This window comes from Scylla paramamosain, chromosome 20, assembly GCF_035594125.1.
Source record: "Scylla paramamosain isolate STU-SP2022 chromosome 20, ASM3559412v1, whole genome shotgun sequence".
NCBI lineage: Eukaryota > Metazoa > Arthropoda > Malacostraca > Decapoda > Portunidae > Scylla > Scylla paramamosain.
This window is the reverse complement of record NC_087170.1, coordinates 4,974,227-4,993,072: the sequence shown is the minus strand read 5'-3', so window position 1 is coordinate 4,993,072 and position 18,846 is coordinate 4,974,227. Positions and strand designations below refer to the sequence as shown.

The following is an 18,846-nucleotide window of genomic DNA, read 5'->3' as shown; positions in this document are numbered from 1 at the left end:
CAACAACAACAACAACAACAACAACAACAACATTAATAACAACAACATCGACAACAATAACAACAACAACAACAACAACAACAACAACAACAACAACAACAACAACAACAACAACAACAACAACAACAACAACAGCAACAATAACAACAACAACAACGACAACAACAAAAACAACAGTAACAAGAACAACAACATCAACAACAACAACAACAACAACAACAACAACAACAACAACAACAATAACTGCTTCTACTACTACTACTACTACTACTACTACTACTACTACTACTTTTTTTTTTCTTTTTATGTAAGAGGGACACTGGCCAAGGGCAAAAAAAATCCAATTAAAATAATGCCCACTGAAATGCCAATCTCATAAAAGGGTCAAAGCAGTAGTCAAAAACTGATGGATAAGTGACTTGAAACCTCCCTCTTGAAGGAATTCAAGTCATAGGAAGGTGGAAATACAGAGGCAGGCAGGGAGTTCCAGAGCTTGCCAGAGAAAGGGATGAGTTATTGAGAATACTGGTTAACTCTTGTGTTAGAGAGGTGGACAGAATAGGAGTGAGAGAAAGAAGAAAGTCCTGTGCAGCGAAGCCGCGAGAGGAGAGGAAGCATTCAGTTAGCAAGATCAGAAGAGCAGTTAACATGAAAATAGCGGTAGAAGACAGCTAGAGATGCAGCATTGCAGCAGTGAGAGAGAGGCTGAAGACAGTCAGTTAGAGGAGAGGAGTTGATGAGACGAATAGCTTTTAATTCCACCCTGTCTAGAAGAGCTATATGAGTGGAACCCCCAAGACATGTGAAGCATACACCATACATAGATGGATACGTCCCTTGTACAGAGTTAACAGCTGGGGATGAGAAAAACTGGCGGAGACGTCTCAGAACACCTAACTTCATAGAAGATGTTTTAGCTAGAGATGAGATGTGAAGTTTCCAGTTCAGATTATAAGAAAAGGACAGACCGAAGATGTTCAGTGTAGAAGAGGGGGACAGTTGAGTGTCATTAAAGAAGAGAAGAGGAGATAGTTATCTGGAAGGTTGTGTCGAGTTGATAGATGGAGGAATTGAGTTTTTGAGGCATTGAACAATACCAAGTTTGCTCTGCCCCAATCAGAGCAAATTTTAGAAAGATCAGAAGTCAAGCGTTCTGTGGCTTCCCTGCGTGAAATGTTTACCTCCTGAAGGGTTGGACGTCTATGAAAAGACGTGGAAAAGTGCAGGGTGGTATCATCAGCGTAGGAGTGGATAGGACAAGAAGTTTGGTTTAGATCATTAATGAATAATAAGAAGAGAGTGGGTGACAGGACAGAATTCTGAGGAACACCACTGTTAATAGATTTAGGAGAAGAAGGAGAAGAACAGTGACCGTCTACCACAGCAGCAATAGAACGGTCAGAAAGGACACTTGAGATGAAGTTACAAAGAGAAAGACAGAAGCCGTAGGAGGATAGTTTGGAAATCAATGCTTTGTGCCAGACTCTATCAAAATCTTTTGATATTTCCAAGGCAACAGCAAAAGTTTTACCAGAATCTCTAAAAGAGGATGACCAAGACTCAGTAAGGAAAACCAGAAGATCACCAGTGGAGCGGCTTTGACCGAACCCATGCTTGCGATCAGATAGAAGGTTGTGAAGTGATAGATGTTTAAGAATCTTCCTGTTGAGGATAGATTCAAAAACTTTAGATAGGCAGGAAATTAAAGCAATAGGACGGTAGTTTGAGGGATTGGTACGGTCACCCTTTTTAGGAACAGCCTGAATGTATGCAAACTTCCAGCAAGAAGGAAAGGTAGGTGTTGACAGACAGAGCTGAAAGAGTTTGGCTAGGCAAGGGGCAAGCACGGAGGCACAGTTTCGGATAACAATAGGAGGGACCCCATCAGGTCCATAAGCCTTCCGAGGGTTTAGGCCAGCGAGGGCATGGAAAACATCATTGCGAAGAATTTTAATAGGTAGCATGAAGTAGTCAAAGGGAGGAGGAGAGGGAGTAACAACCCCAGAATCGTCCATGGTAGAGTCTTAAGCAAAGGTTTGAGCGAAGAGTTCGGCATTAGGAATAGATGTGATAGCAATGGTGCCATCTGGTTAAAATAAAGGAGGGAAAGAAGAGGAAGCAAATTTATTGAAGATATTTTTGTCTAGATGGCAGAAGTCACGAGGGGAGTTAGATCTTGAAAGGTTTTGACATTTTCTGTTAATGAAGGAGTTTTTGGCTAGTTGGAGAACAGACCTGTTATGCACTCAGCACACAAAGACGGATCTCTGACACGGAAACAGTAGTCATTCCAAGGAAAATCAGCAAAATACCTCCTCAGATCCTCCCAACTAGCAGAGGCAAAACGCCAGAGGCACCTTCGCTTAGGGGGATCCAGAGGAGGGATTGGAGCGATAGGACAAGATACAGATATGAGATTGTGATCGGAGGAGCCCAATGAATAAGAAAGGATGACAGCATAAGCAGGATTAGAGGTCAGGAAAAGGTCAAGAATGTTGGGTGGATCTCCAAGACGGTCAGGAATACGAGTAGGATGTTGCACCAATTTCTCTAGGTAGCAAAGTTGAAGGCTAGTTCACCAGGATGGTCAGTGAAGGGAGAGGAAAGCCAAAGCTGGTGGTGAACATTGAAGTCTCAAAGAATGGAGATCTCTGCAAAAGGGAAGAGGGTCAGAATGTGTTCCACTTTGGAAGTTAAGTAGACAAATAATTTCTTATAGTCAGAGGAGTTAGGTGAGAGGTATACAGCACAGATAAATTTAGTTTGAGAGTGACCCTGTAGTCGTAGCCAGATGGTGGAAAACTCGGAAGATTCAAGCGCGTGGGCACGAGAGCAGATTAAGTCATTGCTCACATAAACGCAACATCCAGCTTTGGATCGAAAATGAGGATAGAGAAAGTAGGAGGGAACAAAAAAAGGGGCTACTGTCAGTTGCCACAGACACCTGAGTTTCAGTGAGGAAAAGAAGATGAGGTATAGAAGAGGAGAGGTGGTGTTCTACAGATTCAAAATTACATCTTAGACCGCGAATGTTGCAGAAGTTAATGAAGAAAAAGTTGATGGGGGTGTCAAGACACATAGGGTCGTCGACAGAAAGGCAGACCAGGTCACCAGCCTCTGAGTCCCAGATGGGGACTCCGAGGCTGGTGTAGGAGTCGCCATGATAATTTTGAAATTTTTGAGTGAAGGGTGTGTGTGTTATTAGGTGCTTGTAGTTTTGTGAGGAGGAAGAGAGTTGTCTTTAGAGGTCTTCTTGTGTTGTAAGACACAAAGGGAAACGTTCAGTGAGGTCACAGCTGGGTTTAATGATAAGTTCACAGCACCCCCTGAACAGTGCCTTAGACCTCACTGGGAGTAATTATCGTTTCGGCAGGTGTCTATTGCCTCCTCCTACTACTGCTATTACTGCTACTACTATTCGTTCCGATACCACCACCAATACAACAAGCAGGGCAGATGAAGTCAATTAAAAGTGCACTGTAATGTAAAATTTTACTTCTCGATTTAAGGAGTTAAAAAAAAAAAAAAACTCCAATAGTCATTTCACAATAGTGTACAGCAATAAGCACGCAACACTTTCGTCTTGGATGCATCGTTGTCAGTTCAGGTACGTGGCACCCTCCATCTCAGCGTCCGTAGCCACCGCCATGGCCGCCACCATATGCACCATACCCGCCCCCATATCCAGCGTAGCCGTAACCGTGTCCGCCACCATAGCCGCCATAGCTACGGTATCCCGGCTCCGGCATGGCGCTGGTCAGTGCGGCAACCACCAATAAGAATACACTGAGTACAGCAAACATCTGCAACACACAACCAAAACACATTGAGTACTGCAAACACACCATTATAACACAATGAGTACTGCAAAGTAGAGCACTTCCTGACTTTTCCTTTTTGTGGAGATCTCCCTTCTTGGAGACTTAAATGTTCACCACAAGCTTTGGCTTTCCTCTCCCTTCAAAAATCATCCTGGTGAATTAGTCTTTAACTTTGCTATCCTCCACGACCTAGAGCAACTGTTGCAACACCCTAATCGTACTGCTTACCGTTTTGGAGATACAACAAACATTCTTCACCTTTTCCTAATCTCTAATCCTTCTGCTGATGCTGTGACTGTCTTCTCCGTTGGGCTCCTGCGATCACAACCTCATACCTGTATCTTGTCTTATCGCTTCTTTTCCTCCTTGTGATCCCCCAAAGCTGAGATGCCTGTGGAGTTTTCATCTGCTAACTGGGGGGATCTGAGAAGGTATTATTATGATTTTCCTTGGAATGATTACTGAAGCGTTTTTGTGTCAAAGATCCCTCTCTGTGTGCTGAGCTCATATCAGGAATGATGGTGTTTGCCATGGAGGCGTACATTTCTCACTCTTTCTCTCGACCTAAACCTTTCAAACCTTGGTTTAGCAAATCCTGTTCTCATGCTCTACATGACTGAGAGGTGGCCTACAAAAGGTACTTAAGTCTTCCGAGACCTTAACCTCATGCACTTTACATTTATGTCCGGAATCATGCCAAGTCTGTTCTCCAACTAGATAAAAAAAAAAAACGTTCATTAAAAGATCTAACTTCTCTCGTGATTTCTGGCACTTAGCCGAAAACACTCCATCAATTTTGCTTCTTCATCTTTCCCTGCTTTATTTCTAACTGATGGCACGACTGCCATCTTATCTTTCTCTAATGCTCACAACTTTGCTAGAAACTTTACCTTGATTCAGACCTTGTTTTTCCCTCTGCTTCACCCTCCCACTACTTCATGCTACCCATTAAGATTCTACACAGTGATGTTTTTTACGCCCTCGTTGGCCTTAACCCTCGAAAGGCTTATGGACATGATGGGGTCCCTCCTATTCTCCTCCGAATTTGTGCCTCCGTGCTTGCACCTTGCCTAGTCAAACTCTTCCAAATCTGTTTAATGTCTATCAATATCTACCTTTCTTTCTGTCTTGCTGGAAGTTTGCCTACATTCAGCGTGTTCCTAAGAAGGGTGACCACTCTAATCCTTCATGCTACTATCTTATTGCTTTGATTTCTTGCCTCTGTAAAGTGTTTGAATCTCTCCTCAACAGAAAAATTCTTAAACATATCTGATCGCCAATATGAGTTCCGTCAAGCACACTCTACGGTTGATCTTCTGGCTTTCCTTACTGTCTCTCGGTCATAGTACTTTTTTATTTTATTTTAGTGAAACTTTCTCTGTTGCCTTAGATATATGAAAAGCCTTTGATAGAGTGTGGCACAAAGCTCTGATTTCCAGCTACCCTCCTACAGCTTCTATCCTTCTCACTGTAACTTCATGTCAAGTTTCCTCTTTGAATGTTCCATTGCTGCTGTGGTAGACGTTCACTGTTCTCCTAAGTCTAATAACAGTGGTGTTCCTCAATGTTCCGTCGTGTCACCCCACTATCTTCCTACTATTCATCAATGACCTTCTAAACCAAATTTCTTTTTTCTAAGTAAGGAGCTCACATATGAAAGCTACAGAACGCCTGACTTCTGATCTATCTAAAATTTCTGATTGGGTCAGAGCAAACTTAGTGATGTTCAATGCCTCATAACCCAATTCCTTCATCTATCAACCGGACACATTTTTTTTTTCAGATAACTATCCCCTCTTCCTCAATGGCACTCAACTCTCTCCCTTTTCTACAATGAAAATCCTCGGTCTGTCCTTTACTTATAATCTAAAGTGGAAACTTCACATATCTCTAGCTAAAAATGCTTATATGAAGTTAGGCATTTTGACTCGTTCGCGTCAGTTTTTCTCGTAACTTCAATGCTAACTCTGTACAGGGGGCTTATCTGTAAATGTATGGAGTATGCTTCAGATGTATGGGAGGGTGGGTGTTCCACTTATACCGCTCTTTTAGAGTGTTTAATCAAAAGTTTTTCGTCTTATCAAATCCTCTCCTCTAACTGACTGAGCCACAATTTTGCATTTCTTGCTCTCTACCGATGTTTTCATGCTAACTGCTCCTCTGATCTTGCTAACTGCATGCCTCCTCTCCCATCGCAGCCTAGATGTACAATTCTTCTTTGCCTCACCTCTATTCTTTCCACCTCTCTAATATAAGAGTTAACCATTATTCTCTATCATTCATCCCTTTGTCTGGTAAACCCTGGGGATCCTTCTGAACTGCTTCTGTATTTTCTCATTCTTTTGATTTGAACTCTTTCAAGAGGGAGGTTTCGAGACACTAATCTTTTGCTATATGATCATTCTTTTTTGCCATTGGTCTGGGGACTGTCGTATTTTTTTTTTTATTTAAAATTGTTGTTACCCCTGGACAGTGACCCTCTTACATAAAAAGAAAAAAAATAATAAAATAAAAAAAAATCACACTCCCTCGCGCGGCAGGAGAGCGTGGCAACAAAGGTCACCGCTGGCTGAGAGGGTGATGTCATTTGCGACGGTACAAAATAAAGAGAGGAACAATCACTAATTAAGAAATTCTACTATAAGAAAGGAAGTCACTAATTAAAAAAAATATCCATAATAAGAGAGGAATGGAGAGATATACATACGAATATCATCACACTAATTCATCTGTACTAATGAAGAAAAGCATTCGGCGAAGCAAATACTGAGCCTCATCACTTCAAGCTAAAGTGAAATAAAGACAATGTTGATTGAGTGATGAGATTGATACATAACAAAACAACAATAGTGAAGTGGATGCTACGTGAAGGGACTCACGGCTTTGAACATGTTGCTATTGCTTTGACGAGTCGCTGTCTTCCAGTGATGCCGAAGTTCGCTCTCACCAGTCTTATATACTCCTGGCAGCCTTCGCCGCTCCTTCGCCCTCTCCCACTCTTATGCACATGGCTGGTCAACACATTCTGCGACCTTCTTGCGCACACCAGGAAACACGTGAGGCAAATTTTACGACATGCTGGCACTATTCACGTACATGGCATCCCCATCTCCTCTTGTCTCGCGATCTTTAAGAATAAGCTCGAATCCTGGTAGTATTATGGAGTGCTGGTTTGCTTGGCGAGAACCATGTTTCACTTACATCGATCATGTCAAACTGCAGTTGTTGTACTCGTAAATAAACTCATCAGTGAGACCCTGCTGGATGCTCTCATAATATGAATAGTGATAATGATTCTCTTTTCTTTCATCACGAATATATATTGCTTCTAAAGTCCGTGATGATCTGTGACCAGCCTTCTTCGCCATATAGTTCCTAATACAAGTGTCCTGTCTCCGTGACTCCCATTACTTTCACTTACTGTCACTTGGTATGGTTCTAGATTCCTGCTGTGTTCTCAAACCTCATCCTGCCATCTTGTTTGCTGCTTCATACCTAATGCACTTACTGACCTTCCCCACAGCTAGCTTGAAGAGCCCTTTGCATAGTGGGATGCAAATGTGGGATCAAGAAATTAAATGGAATAGCTCTCTTCTCCTCGTCCCTGAGAAAGATGGTGATTTTGGGCCGGTTGTTTCCAATTAGTGAATCAGTGCACTGCCCAGAGGACACTTCCTATATCATTGTCTTTCGATGGGATCTGAAAACTCCTCGATCTATTTCCAGCTTCTTATTAACGATGTCTTCTAAAATTGGTTGCGTAACAGTAATTTTTTTCGCTCAAATTATATTGTTGTCGTCTCCACTGAATTGGACACGCATTTTCCTAGACACAGTGACGTATTCTTTTGCGTGTCTCTCGCTGGATTGAACAGCAAACTCTTTAAGTGTCATCTTTTTTGCTCCTCACCCTCGTCTGCTTAAGATAGATTTCTGTAGAGAGGATCAAGAAAATGCCCTCATCTCAGACTTTACCAAGAATTTTCTACTTGCTACTGACGCTTGTGGTACAAGTCTGAATGCCATTCTTATACTGGCAGGCTCCAGAGAGAAGAATCTGTCCTTTTTATTCAGAAGTTGTATCTTAAAGAGCGCTGAGTCCGTCACTTAATCACTCACCTTGAGACAATAATTTGGAGTTATGTCACTTTCCTGGTCTCATTTACGGCTACCCCCATAGATGCATGCATGAATCATAAAGATGAAAAGGACTTGTTTCACAGATCGGCAGCTCACTCTCCGGATGGTGATTCTAGAGGATTTATAAACCCACCACTGAGTTTACTCCCGGCAAACTCAACGTTGCGGCAGATGCTTTATAGTGGTCAATTGTTCCTCCGCTTATTTCATCCCCATCTTCTTATGAATGCACAGCGAAGTGTCGCACTTTAGAGTGGTGCTGGTGATCATCTCTCCTTTCCTTACTACTGCCTGCTGCTCGTTATTATTTCCACGATGGTCTTTTTGTTTGACGTGATCTGCGTGTCTCTCCAGCTCACGGTAAGGCCCTACAACATGTTATACGGACGGAGAATTAGCGGCAATGAAAAACTTAACTCGTTCTACGTTTATATATCAGTCAACTTTGCTTTTGTCACACTTCCTGAATTTTATAGATCATTTGTATGCTCGAATTTCCTACCTTACTCATTAGTAAGGGTTGTTCATGGCTAACGATTCTGTTCAGGAAAGGCACCGAGGCGTCAGTCGCACAGTTTGCATTCCTCTGTCTCTTACTGGTGGCAGCTGTTACGTCACTCTATTATTTATCGTGTCAGAGAATGCTTCTCCTGCACTCAATACAAAGTCACCTTTCTCTCATGTATCCATGCTTCAGCTCCCTGTTCCTGAGAGTCTTTGAGTTACAGTTTCTATACATTTACTTCTACAATTTTTTCACATTACCTTGAACGCCAGTATAGCGGTGACAGTAACAGGAGTCATGCGTGAGTGTCATAAAACTCGCGTTACGTATTTCCCGCTGCGAGCAAGAAGGACGCAGAGTGTGTTGACCAGCCTTGTGTACGGGAGTGGAAGAGCACAAGGGAGCGATGCAGGCTGCCAGGAGTATATAAGGCGGACCGGGGCGAACTTCGGCATCACTTGAAGACAACGATTCGTCAAGGCAACAGCAACATGTTCAAGTCTGTGAGTCCCTTTATGCAACATCCCCTTCACCATTGATGGTGCAATATGTATCAATCTCATCTGTTAAAGTCAGCGTTGTCTGTTTTTCACTTTTGTTTGATGTGATGCGACTTTTTTTTTTTTTCATTTAAATATTTTCTTCATAAGGTTTAAATTATAGATGTATTGACATAAAGGTAGATTTTGTCATTTTTATGATGTATTTGCTCCATATTCACTTTACACTTCTCGTATGAGTGACTCCGTTCCTGTATTATTACTGTATTTCTCAATGAGTGACACTGTTCCTCTCTTTGTCTGCTCCTTTCTTATTGACGTGTTTTGGGCATTGTTGAGTGGAAGTGACAGGATCTTAGATATCGATATCTTCCCAGGTCAGGTCCCAGATGACAATACAGCACCTCACCTTTCCTGCCACTCCCTCTTGCCGTGCGTGTGTGTGTGTGTGTGTGTGTGTGTGTGTGTGTGTGTGTGTGTGTGTGTGTGTGTGTGTGTGTGGTTGTGTTTGTGTGTGCGCATTGCAGATGCTAATAGCATTCAGTGTGTTGTTGTGGTGTGTTGCAGATGTGTCCGGTGCTCAGTGTGTTGTGTTGTGGTGGTGTGTTTTACAGCTGTTTGCAATATTCAATGTGTTGTGGTCTTATGTTGTAACTGTTTATAGTAACGTGTTGTGGTGTGTTGCAGGTGCTTGAAGTGCTCAGTGTGTTATAGTGATGTGTTGCAAGTGTTTGCAGTACTCATTGTTTTGTGGTGGTTTGTTGCAGGTGTTTCCAGTGTTCAGTGTGTTGTGAAGGTGTGTTGCAGGTGTTTGTGGTACTCAGTGTGTTGTAGTGATTTTCTGCAGGTGTTTGCAATACTCATTGTGTTGTGGTGGTGTGTTGCAGGTGTTTGTAGTACTCATTGTGTTGTGGTGGTGTGTTGCAGGTGTTTGTAGTACTCTTTGTGTTGTGGTAGTGTGTTGCAGGTGTTTGTAGTAAACGTGGTGATGTGCTGATGTGTTACAGAAATTTGCAGTACTCACTGTGATGTGGTGGTGTGTTGCAGGTGTTTGCAGTGCTCAGTGTATTCCTGCTGGTGGTCTCCGCAATGGCCAGCGCCATGCCGGAGCCGGGGTACCGGAGCTACGGCGGCTATGGCGGCGGATACGGCGGCGGCTACGGTGGATATGGAGGAGGCTATGGTGGATATGGAGGCCATGGTGGTGGCTACGGTGGCTACGGATATGGGCGCTGAAGTAGAGAACAAAAAGAAATCTTAGCTTTATTGTTTTACGTTGAGGGATGAAAGTGAACGAACGGTTTCGAAGCAACAAATACAATATCCCTTTGTAATTTGTCTTTTATTTTTGTTATAGTTTACTTCTTTTTCCTCTGTTGTTAAAGTCTGTTCATTTCAAGGCTGTCTCGAATCCCACCCTACGCCTGCCTGCGTTTGAGAAACTGGAAGGTGCAGTTCATGTGTAATTATTATTGCAGCAAAGTACTTAAAGCGCGGTTACTGTCAAGTCACAGGAATTGTTCATAAAAAAAAAATGCTACTAATACATATAATCATTTGTTACCCGCAGTGCAGACCATAGAGGCAAGTTTCAGAGGCAAGATCTTTGACCCTGGCTTCAAGCAGTATATTGCCCGTGACAACGCTGCCTGGTAAATATTGTTAACATCACTGTCTACATGATTACGTTCACTGATTAAGATTAATACTGGACTCAACAGCCACCTCAGGAGACACCAGTGGAACAACCGTTGATCACATTCGACATTATCATTCGCAGAGCAGCGTCATCATCGGTGTTGATGGAGTGCCATAAGGCTGTGTGTGCTAAGAGAACAGTCTCGCAAGCTTTGGTAATGACGCACCCACTCAAAACTAAAAGACCCAAGTTTCATCGTTGCAATTTTATGTAACGTCTCTATCTCGATGTTTTCCTCCTCACCTTGGATTAACTCTTGCACAACTTGCCCCTTCACTCGAATTACACTAAACATGCTCCCAATACAACATGATACTTTTGTTATTAAAACAACAACAACAATAACAATAATAGTAACAACAACAATAATAACTATAACTACTACTACTACTACTACTACTACTACTACTACTACTACTACTACTACTGCTACTACTACTACTACTACTACTACTACTACTATTACTGCTAATGCTGCTACTCTACTACTGCTACTACAACTACTGCTATTACTACTACTACTACTACTGCTACTACTGTTACTACTACTACTGCTACTACTACTACTACTACTAATAATAATAATAATAATAATAATAATAATAATAATAATAATAATAATGATAATAATAATAATAATAATGATAATAATAATAATAATAATAATAATAATAATGATAATAATAATAATAACAAAAATCATTATTATTATTATATAAATAATAATAATGATAAAAATAATAATGATAATAATAATTATAATAATAATAATAATAATAATAATAATAATAATAATAATAATAATAATAATAATAATAATAATAATAATAATAATACATTACTCGTGGAAAGGATAACAGGTAAGAGCAAGAACAATAGTAGTAATAGCAGTAGTTGCTGTAGTAGCGGGATGGGCTCCAAGGCTCAGTGCTTCTACTCAAGACTAGCCGACCTAATGGCAGAAAAGAAGCACCAGCCAAGGAGCCATGTCGTCGCATGGATGAGGTGCCGTCTCTCATTCTCCCTGCTCAGATCTGCCCTCCTGTTTCTCAGGGGGACAAGGCATTCCACTCCCATACCTGCAGACTTAGGAGGCCTCGACTGCGAGGCTACAGTGGTGGAGAGTGGCATAAGAGTAGAGTAGAGGTAGAGTGAATTTATAGTTAACAACTAATGTTTATAATATAGAGTATTAGATATGGTTGGATGCCACAGTCATTAGCGAGAGCTGGGGCTAATGACCTCCAAGTAATGGAGCCCCTAATTGACACATCAATAAACATGGGGTGGAGGTATTATTTTAATGTAGTAGAAAAAAAAAAAAAAGTCGTAATAGTAGTAGTAGTAGTAGTAGTAGTAGTATTAGTATTAGTATTAGTAGTATATAGTATATATAGTATAGTATATAGTATAGTAGTAGTAGTAGTAGAGTGGTAATAGTAGTAATAATAATAATAGTAATAATAATAGTAGTAGTAGTAGTAGTAGTAGTAGTAGTAGTAGTAGTAGTAGTAGTAGTAGTAGTAGTAGTAGTAGTAGTAGTAGTAGTAGTAATAGTAGTTGTTGTTTTCATTTCAGTACCACCAACACAACCACCACACAAGCAAGACAGATGAAGACAATTAAAAATGCACGGTAAGGTAAAATTTTACTTCTCGATGTAAGGAGAAAAAAAATTCCAATAGTCATTTCTCGATAGCGTACAACAATAATCACGCAACACTTTCGTCTTGGATGCATCGCTGTCAGTTCAGGTTCGTGGCGCCCTCCATCTCAGCGTCCATAGCCACCGCCATGGCCGCCACCATATGCACCATATCCGCCTCCATATCCAGCGTAGCCGTAACCGTGTCCGCCGCCATAGCCGCCATAGCTACGGTATCCCGGCTCCGGCATGGCGCTGGCCAGTGCGGCGAGCATCAGCAGGAACACACTAAGTACTGCAAACACCTGCAACACACAACCAAAACACCTTGAATATTGCAAACACCTGCAATACACCAACACAACATATTGAGTACTGCATAAACCTCCAACACTTCACATCAAAACACTGGGTACTGCAAATACCTGCACCACACCACGACAACACACAGAGTATTGGAACCTCTTGCAACAAGAGAAGGCAGTAGACAGCTGTAGAAACGATGATTGCTCACAGTGAGGTCTCAAGCACTGGATCAGGGGTTGCTGTGAACTTATCGATAACCCAGCTGTGACTTCACTGAACGATTCCCTTTGTGTCTCACAACACAAGAGAGCAGTCACAGTCTTCCCTCTAAAAATAACTCTCTTCCTTCACACGAAAGTACATGCACATAATTACACTTGCATCCTTAACTAAAAACTCTATAATAGATATGGCGGCTCCTACACAAACCTAGGAGACCCCCTCTGAGGAAGAGACCACGAATGTCTGCAAATGAGACAACTCTTTTGGTATCGACCGTAAGTGTCTTGACACCCTCCTCAACTTTTTCTACATTAACTTAAGGCAACATTCGTGGCCTTACATCTAATTTTCAATTTTTGCAACACCACCTCTCCCCTACTACACCACATCTTTTCCTCACCGAAACAATGATGTCTAAGGCAATTAACAGTAGCCCCTTCTCTGTTCCCTTCTTCTTTTTCTATCATCATCTTCAGTCCAAAGCTGGATGTTCCGTCTATGTGCACAATGATTTAACTTGCTCTCGTGCCCACGTTCTTAAATTTACGAATTTTCCACCATCTGGCTAGAACTACAGAGGTACTATCGAACAAAATTTATCTGTGCTGTATACTTCTCACCTGACTCCTCTGACAATAAAAAATTCTTTGACTACTTAACTTTCAAAGTGGAGCACATCCTGACTCCCCTTTTTCAGGATATCTCCCTTCTTGGAGACTTCAATGTTCACCACAAGCCTTGGCTTTCCTCTCCTTTTTTATTCAAAAATTTTGTTGCCCTTGGCCAGTGACCATTTTAAATATAAAAATAAATAAATACATAAATAAATAAAAAATCGCACACTCGCCCACGTGCGGCAAGAGAGCATGGTAGCAAAGGTAAGGTTTTGTATTGTGACATGTCATCTGACAAGCACAGGGATCGGCATTTGAAATTCTGTCACTTCTAACTAGCATTGCCAACCGGCAATGATCAAAGGACTTCACCGCCGGCTGAGAGAATGATGTCATTAGTGAAGGTACAAAATAAAAAGAACTGTCAAAGAAGCTCCTTAATAAGAGGTGAATGGAATGACTAGTAAAAGAATATCATCACATTAATCCATCTATACTAATGAAGAAAAGCATTCGGTGAAGCAAATACTGAGTCTCATCACTTCAATCTAAAGTGAAAAAAAAAGACAATGTTGACACTGAGTGATGAGATTGATACATAATAAAACAACAATAGTGAAGGGGATGCTGCGTGATGGGGACTCACGGCCTTGAACATGTTGCTATTGCTTCGACGAGTCGCTGTCTTCGAGTGATGCCGAAGTTCTCCCTCACCCGCCTTATATACTCCTGGCACCCATTACCCCTCTGTCCCACTCCCATGGACACGGTTGACCAACAAACTGTGCAACTCTCTTGCGGAGAGGTGGAAATTTTGACGCTCGTGTTATCATACGATTGCACTACTGCTATTATGTCATTGCTATACTAACATTTATGATAATGAGAAAAAAAAAATAGAAAAAATAATTCTACTGCTCCAGTGCTAGCAATAGTAGTCACGTTTTTTTTTTTTTTACGTCATATTTTTCTTTTAATTTCTTATCTCTGCTTGATGAAGTTATTTCTCTCTCTCTCTCTCTCTCTCTCTCTCTCTCTCTCTCTCTCTCTCTCTCTCTCTCTCTCTCTCTCTCTCTCTCTCTCTCTCTCTCTCTCTCTCTCTCTCTCTCTCTCTCTCTCTCTCTCTTGGTCGGGTGTAAGCTTCTAAGTTTTATTTTAATGTTTGTAATCACGGGTACATGATCATTAAAGTAATCTGTCCTCCTATCACAACCTCATATTTGTATCATGTCCTATCTCTCCAGTTCCTCCTTAGGATCTTCCAAAGCAAAGCTACCTCTGTCACTTTTTCCTCTACTAACTGGAGAAACCTGAGGAGGTACTATTCTGTATCAGAAATTCGTCTCTGTGTGCTGAGAGCGTAACAGTTATCGTGTTTGGCTTGGAGGCGTACATTCCTCACGCTCACTCTCTAAATTTTCTATTCATTTGTTTAACTCACTGTTTTCATGCTATAAATGATAGAGAGGCGACCCACAAAGAGTACTTCAGCCCTCCATCACCCAAATCTCATGCACTTCAAATTTCTGCCCGAATTCATGCCGAGACTGTTTTCCAACTATCCAAAACTCCTTAATCAATAAAAAAAAAATGTGAAAATCTATCTCCATATCTAATTTCCCTCTTTAACTTTGCCACCTATATCCAATTATTTTTGTTTTCTTTTTCATGTTTTTTTTTTTTTCTCCTGATGGCACCACTGCCATCTCATCTATCTCTAAAGCTGATCTGTTCTCTCAAATATTTGCCAAAAGCTTTACCTTCAATGATTCAGAGTTTGTAGCTCCCTCTTCTCCAACCTTCAAATATTTCATACTTGCTATTAAGATTCTCCCCGATGATGTTTTCCATGCCCTCGCTGGCCTTAACTCTCGGAATGCTTATGGACCTGGTGAAGTACCTCTTATTGTTCTCCAAAACTGTGCCTTCATGCTTGCACCTCGCTTGATCAAGCTCTATCATCTCTTTCTCTCAACATCGACCTTCCTTCCTGCTGAAAGTTCGCCTATATTCATCCTGTTCCTAAACAGTGTGGCCGCTCTAATCCTTCAAGCTGCCACCCTATTGCTTTAATTTCCAGGCTTTCTGAAGTCTATCCTTAATACTGAAATTTTTTAAATATCTTTCATTTCACAAACTTTTATATGATTGCTAATATGAGTTTTGTCGTTGCCGCTTTACTGGTGATCTTCTGGCTTTCTTTACCATGTCTTTTTCATCCTCTTTTATGGATTTTGTAGAAACTTTTTCTGGTGCCTTACACATATCAAAAGTATTTGATAGTCTTCCACAAAAGCTATAATTTCCAAAATTACCCATCAGTCTTCATGTAAAGTTTCCTTTCTGACCGCTCTATTGTTGTTGTGGTAGACGATCACTGTTCTCCGAAATCTAATAACAGTGGTATTCCTCAGTATTCTGTTCTGTCACTCAATCTCTTTATATTATTCATCAATGATCATCTAGGCTAAACTTATTGTCCAGTTCACTCCTATGTTGATAATTCTACTCTACACTTTTTATATCTTTTCTTAAGCATCTAACCTTTTAGAAATTAAAGAACTCACACAGGGAACTCACAAAACGCATGACTTCTGATTTTTCTAAAAATTTCTGATTGGGGCAGAGCGAACCTGTTCATTGCCTCAAAAATTTACATCCTCCATCTAAACAACTTGACTCACTCCTGCAGATGATTATCCTCTCTTCTTCATTAACACTCATCTGTCACCGTTCTCCAAACAGAACACTCACACTGCCTTTTTGAACAGATTGCAATCAAAAGCAGTTCATATTCTCAACTCAAAAGGAAGAATTAACCATTTCTCTCAATCGTTCATCGCGTTCACTGGTAAACTCTGCAACTCCATTCCTGCTTCTTCATTTCAAGACACTTATCCTCCAATTCTGGATAATCCCTTTGGTTTTCTCTTTGGACACCATAAGTGGTACTTTTCTCTTCCCTTTTGTTGCCTTAGACCAGTGTCTCTTTTACATATAATAGCATGTGTGTGTGTGTGTGTGTGTGTGTGTGTGTGTGTGTGTGTGTGTGTGTGTGTGTGTGTGTGTGTGTGTGTGTGTGCGTGTGTGTGTGTGTGTGTGTGTGTGTAATAATAATAATAATAATAATAATAAACGGTTTATTATTTAGGCAGTTGACAAACTGAAAATGTACATAGGGGATGGGGAAAAACTTAACATTAATCCTAAAGGTAAGTCTAATCTAGGAGGGAAATACTATTGATTGATGGCTCGCACCATGGTGTGTGTGTGTGTGTGTGTGTGTGTGTGTGTGTGTGTGTGTGTGTGTGTGTGTGTGTGTGTGTGTGTGTGTGTGTGTGTGTGTGTGTGTGTGTGTGTTTGTGAGTGTGTGTGCGTGCTTATAACCCTCCTAACTCCATTGTTAAGTGAACTCCTATGCATGCACCGTATCTTCCATTTCCTGAACCACTCAATCTAAGTCAGGCGTTTCAGGATGAAGGAGAGCAGGCATGAAGGTCTTTTTGTTTAACGTGATCTGCCTGTCTCCCCAGCTCACGGTAAGGCCCTACAACATGTTATACGGACGGAGAATTAGCGGCAATTAAAAACTTCCTTCGTTCTACGTTTATATATCAGTCGAATTTTCTTTTGTCACACTTCCTAAATTTTACAGATCATTTGTATGCCAGTATGCTCGCATACTGGCATACCTTACCCATCAGTACCACAGAGGGTTGTTCATGGCTCACGATTCTGTTCAGGAAAGGCACCGAGGCGTCAGTCGCACAGTTTGCATTGCTCTGTCTCTTACTGGTGGCAGCTGTTATGTCACTCTATTATTTATCGTGTCGGAGAATGCTTTTCCTGCACTCAATACAAAGTCACCTTTCCTTCATGTATTCATGCTTCAGCTCCCTGTTCCTGAGAGTCTTTGAGTTACAGTTTCTGTACATTTACTTCTACCAATTTTTCACATTACCATGAACGCCAATATAGCGGTGACGGTATCAGGAGTCATGCGAGAGTGTCATAAAACTCGCGAGCCGTTCGTAAACAACGGATAAAAGTGACCTTTGTAATGTGTTTGCTTTTATTTATGTGTATTTACTATGTGTTTATTTACTATGTGTAGGACTAGAACTTTTCTTCTTGTATTTAGTTCTATTCATCCCGTTTTATAACCAAGGATTGCCTGCTCTCCTTCATCCTGAAACGCCTGATTTAGGTTGGGTGGTTCAGGAAATGGAAATGGTGCATGCCTAGGAGTTCACTTAACAATGGAGTGGGCAGGGCTATAAGCACACACATACACACACACACACACACACACACACACACACACACACACACACACACACACACATACACACACACAGATTCCTTAGCCATTTTTTATTTATATAATATATATATATATATATATATATATATATATATATATATATATATATATATATATATATATATATATATATATATATATATATATATATATATATATATATATATATATATATATATATATATATATATATATATATATATATATATATATATATATATATATATATATATATATATATATATATATATATATATATATATATATATATATATATATATATATATATATATATATATATATATATATATATATATATATATATATATACATTTTTTTTTTTGATGCAAGTTAGATTAAAATAAAAAAAAATAAGAATGTAACAAGCGAGATTGTACATACACTTTTCGCCTCTAAAACAAAAACAAAACTCAATCTTCTCAGAAAAAAAAAAAAAAGAGAGAGAGAGAGAAAACATTGAGCAAGAATTAAAATTATCAACTAATATATATATATATATATATATATATATATATATATATATATATATATATATATATATATATATATATATATATATATATATATATATATATATATATATATATATATATATATATATATATATAAAACCAATGAAAAAGTACATACTCCTTTCCTCATGAAAAGCAAAGACGTTAAATAATGATGTCAAGGTAAAAAGAAAGACTGGATACTGAACAAGAAGCAAAGGATCAGTGTTCCAGTATTACATAGAATATGGATTTAGAGTACTAAAACAAAGCGTAGTGAAGGCGTAGAAGTGTGGAGGGACTTACAATCTTGCGCATGTTGCGCCTCGAGGTGTCTGTGCCAACAATAGGTCTCATTACGCGCCTACAGCTGCTTTATATATGTTCACATCCACTGAAACAACTGCCTCGCCTTCTTCACACACACACACACACACACACAAAGCTGTCACTGGGGCGTTCCACTGAGCACAGTTGGCCCGTACATGTCAGGAATGGTCACATCACTTCGGCAGTCCAACGCTACGCTCAAAAAAGAGTGACAGGTTTTTTCTTTTT

At 40.2% G+C, this 18,846-nt stretch overlaps 2 long non-coding RNA genes across 2 annotated transcripts; both read right to left on the bottom strand.

The window, feature by feature from the left end:
* Positions 1 to 3,478: 3,478 nt before the first annotated feature.
* On the bottom strand, positions 3,479 to 6,828 carry LOC135110739 (uncharacterized). The gene is made up of 2 exons (XR_010273393.1): positions 6,701 to 6,828; positions 3,479 to 3,803 (listed from the first exon to the last, which is right to left on the bottom strand). It is a non-coding gene; the product is annotated as an uncharacterized LOC135110739 (long non-coding RNA).
* Positions 6,829 to 12,300: 5,472 nt separating this feature from the next.
* On the bottom strand, positions 12,301 to 14,136 carry LOC135110740 (uncharacterized). The gene is made up of 2 exons (XR_010273394.1): positions 14,099 to 14,136; positions 12,301 to 12,615 (listed from the first exon to the last, which is right to left on the bottom strand). It is a non-coding gene; the product is annotated as an uncharacterized LOC135110740 (long non-coding RNA).
* Positions 14,137 to 18,846: the final 4,710 nt, after the last annotated feature.